General features: G+C 50.0%; 1 non-coding gene across 1 annotated transcript; it reads left to right on the forward strand.

Annotated features, from left to right (window-relative positions):
- Positions 1-3,582: 3,582 nt before the first annotated feature.
- Positions 3,583-3,654, forward strand: TRNAE-UUC (transfer RNA glutamic acid (anticodon UUC)). Its single transcript has one exon. It is a non-coding gene; the product is annotated as a tRNA-Glu (tRNA).
- The last annotated feature ends 800 nt before the right edge of the window (positions 3,655-4,454 follow it).

A 4,454-nucleotide genomic window follows, 5' to 3' on the forward strand; every position in this document is an offset into this window, starting at 1 on the left:
GGTCCCCGCTGTCTCTGGGATCCGTGTGTTTCCCAGCAGGCAGTGGGGGACTTTCGGAAAGGGGCGTGGATTCTGCTGAATCTATGCCTGAAGTGGGTGCAGATACCTGTACTGTACAGGTACCTGCACCTCCCTCCCCCCTGAAAGGTGGCAATTGTGGCGCCGGAGGGGGAGAGAGTTCCAATGAGCGGAAGGTGCACTTTAGGGTGGAGCTCCGCTTTAAGCTCAATTCTGACAGCTCCTCTGTTACATTTCAGTAACAGAGTGCTCCACGTGAAACCTGCCAGTGCCACCTGCCAGCGCCAACCAGTGGCATCTGCCAGTGCCACCGCCAATCAGTGCCACGTGCTAGTGCCAACCAGGGCCACGGCCAATCAGTGCCACCTGCCACCACCAATCAGTGTTGTATGACCGTGTAATTGCCACTCAAAGTGCGATAGCGCTGAGGATTGGTGTGGATAGGAGGGGGAGGGGGGTTTAAGTGGCCGGTAAGCAAGGGGTTAAACATGACAGCATTTTCTACACATATGAGATGGCTGTGTGCTGTGCAGGTTTTATGCCCCTTACACTGTTAGGAAAATGTTGTCACCCCCTCATTTCTTCACAGAGCACACCACCTCCTTTTCCTCTGCTGGCTGAATGTGATGTGGGGGGGCGCAGGCTCAGGCCCTGGCTCTTATAGGTGGTAGGGGGCCCAGTCATGTAAGCTGATTTCTAGCAGCGGTCCTGGGTGTGGGCGAATGGCCCTGAATGCAGACAGTGCATGTCATATTAGGAGAAGTGGCTGCGTGCGTGCAGCTGTGCGTTCTACTCATTGTCAATGGACTGCCTGCATGCAGCACCTGGAAGATACAGATGTTGTAGAAACGTCCCGTTCATGTTATATGGGCCTCATCACCCTTGTAATCAAGGCCAGACAGACGGACAAAACCAACACAAATAAAACCGCACTAATTCATTATCCATCAGCATTTTAATATGCACTATGCCTTTACCCCAAGTGCTGTCATTAGAAGTGTCTGCGCTCCTAAAGCCGGCCATAGACACTTCCAATCTCACCCGGCTAAGCAAGGACCAGCCAAGATTCTAACCATGTATGGGCAGGCTGATTACGGGCTGGGTACAACCAGCCCCTCTGATTTTTCATGCCATTATTGCCAGCCAGTGGGTCGGGATGCGTGGCAGGCAACCAGCATTTTTATACAAAGTACAACATTAGTCCTCCTTGTGTCCCTGTCCTGTAGAGTTTATTCATGGTCTCTGGCACCAGCGTTTTCATCTCTTCTCTCCATAATTTGATGTTCTACAAAGAAAAATATATGAAATGTAGGTGAAGGTGCTAAATCTAATTCCTCTCTTTTTTTATTGTAGGTGTACGCGGTATTGACTGCAACCAATACGTGTCCACTCCTCCAGAGTGCGACCGATTCGTGTCTGCTCCTCCAGAGTGCGACCAATTTGTGTCCGCTCCTCCAGAGTGCGACCGATTTGTGTCCGCTCCTCCAGAGTGCGACCAATTCGTGTCCGCTCCTCCAGAGTGCGACCCGGACGTGTCCGCTCCTCCAGAGTGCGACCAATTTGTGTCCGCTCCTCCAGAGTGCGACCAATTTGTGTCCGCTCCTCCAGAGTGCGACCAATTCGTGTCCGCTCCTCCAGAGTGCGACCTGGACGTGTCCGCTCCTCCAGAGTGCGACCCGGACGTGTCCGCTCCTCCAGAGTGCGACCCGGACGTGTCCGCTCCACCAGAGTGCGCCCAAGACGTGGCGGCTCCACCAACATGCCAGGGGAACGTCTCCAGTGAACATGGGGGCAAGGTTACAAAAAAGGATAGACACATACTAGTGGTAGGGGATTCAGTTATTGGAGGGATACAGAAGGCATTCTGTCACCAATCCCCTTATCACAAAACAGTATGTTGTTTACCGAGCGCCCGGGTTCGGAACATTGTAGATTGCATTGACGGATTATTGGATGGGGCTGGGGAGGACCCAGCTGTCATGATACATATTGGAACCAACGACAACATTAGAAGAAAATGGAGCGCCCTACAAAATGATTTCAGGGACTTAGGGGCTATATTGAAGAAATGGACCTCCAAGGCAGTATTTTCAGAAATACTGCCTGTACCTCGAGCCACCCCAAGGAGGCAGCAGGAGCTTAGAGAGCTTAGCAGGTGGCTGAAGAACTGGTGCAGGAAGGAGGGGTTCGGCTTCATGGAGACTTGGACCGACTTTTCAATTGGTAACTTGCTCTACAACAAGGATGGATTGCACTTAAATGAGCAGGGTGCAAATCTGCTGAGAAAGAAAATAACCAAAAAGTTGGAAAAAATTACAAATCAACCAAGTGTCATTCACATCGAGACCCCTCCAGCATGCAATGATTCTGTTGAGACTCGGGCAGAATGTAACGTTCCCACTAAGACACCGGCAGATTGTTTCCTTACCACTGAGACTGAAGAGAGAATCTTCAATTAAAGCCCATCACCAAAATCCACCATGTCATCAATCTCTTGAAAGATTCTCATCAGCAGCTTCTGAATCACAAACTATCATTGGAATTGGACAAACAAAACAATTGGCCCTCCATTTTTGTTTTTGGAACTTCTAAATCACCATCGATGTAGCGGGACAAACAAGACAATTGCCTGTTCCTAGAAGAAGACTCAACAAAAAGTCTGAGGAACCTTCAAACAAATCACATTCTAAAAGTGAAAGTTAGAACAAAGGGAGTATGGAAGAGGGAGAGAGGGAGGAAAAGGGGGGGAGGGAAGGTTGGAGGAAGAAGGGGGATGAGGGTTGGGGGGAACCCCCACACCCCTTCCTTACCCCCAATCTCCCACCCCCCTCCTTTCCTCCCTCTCTTCCTCTTCCATACACCCCCTCCCCCTTATACCTTTCCCAAGTTTGGAGGCTGATAGGCTTTTGAGGCATGTGCTGGACCGCCAATGGGGGGAGGTTGGAGGCCGGTATGTTTTTGAGGTGTGTGTTGGACCGGCTAAAGGGGAGGTTGGAGGCCGGTATTTTTTTAGGGTGTATGAATCTGTAACCCATGTGGGGGCTGTGTTTACCCTAAAAAGGACACCCATGCGGGTGAAGTTGCCCGAACGCGGGCCGTGCACTGGCACCCACACAGATGTCACATTGGGTACAGCCGCTACACCCCAGTTGACAGCAATAGGACTGCCTACACAGGATGCTGCGAACACCTGTGCATCTGTCTTTCCGGTAAACGCAGCCCTCACACGGGGTACAGATTCATACCCTCCATGTAAATAAGACCTAAGTGTGAATGGAATAATTTGCTCCATTGTTTTACCTTGACAACCCCTTTGGATTTTTTCCAGAGGTGCTTTGAGTGGACATAACTGATGTACTCTGCTCAGCGGGGGAGGGCCTTAGAGAACAGAGGAAGCATGTGGGCAGCACAGAGGCTTAGGGGTTAGTCTTGCAGCACTGGGGTCCTTGTTCCAGATTCTGACCAGGACACTATCTGCATGGAGTTTGCATGTTCTCCCTGTACTCGCGTGAGTTTCCTCCAGGTACTCCGGTTTCCTTCCACAATACAAAGACACGCTACCTTGCGTTGGTGGTGCAGTGGTGAGCATAGCTGCCTTTCAAGCAGCTGACCCGGGTTCGATTCCCGGCCAACGCCATCTCCAATACTTGGAGTCCTCAGAGAGGAAAGCGCTATACAAGGTCAATGCGGATTATATATTAGCGGTGGAATAAAGAGTGAATGTGTGGAATGTTTGAGGAAGAATCTATAGAAGGTGAACCCAACAACTGATAGAAGACGCTTAGGCTGCAATCACACCTAGGCCTTCCGGATCGCGGGCGCAATTACTGATTGTGATCCCGTTACTTTCAATGGCATCCCAATCACGGGACAATATTGTCACCTGACAAATCACACCAACAAAATCCTGGGCCGCCTGTTTACCAGAAGAAATCCTGTCATTTTGTTGCAATTTGTCAGGTGACAATCACGGCAAAATCACCCCTCAATTGGGGCAATATTGAAATTAAAGGGATTTCAAGTGTGTGCCATGTGACCAGATCCTCGCCGTGTCCATCAGACAAAGAACTTCCTACCCAGATGCCCCCCCAACATGAATATTACACCCATACCCCCCAACATGAATATTACACCCATACCCCCTACCCAACATGAATATTACAACCATACCCCCCCAACATGAATATTACACCCATACCCCCCAACATGAATATTACACCAATACCCCCCCAACATGAATATTACACCCATACCCCCAACATGAATATTACACCCATACCCCCCCAACGGGAATATTACACCCATACCCCCCCAACATGAATATTACACCCATACCCCCCCAACATGAATATTACACCCATACCCCCAACATGAATATTACACCCATACCCCCCCAACATGAATATTACACCCATACCCCCCCAACATGAATATTA

This window comes from Lithobates pipiens, unplaced genomic scaffold (genome assembly GCF_037356315.1).
Source record: "Lithobates pipiens isolate NorthernLeopardFrog02 unplaced genomic scaffold, aLitPip1_a1.2 Scaffold_25, whole genome shotgun sequence".
NCBI lineage: Eukaryota > Metazoa > Chordata > Amphibia > Anura > Ranidae > Lithobates > Lithobates pipiens.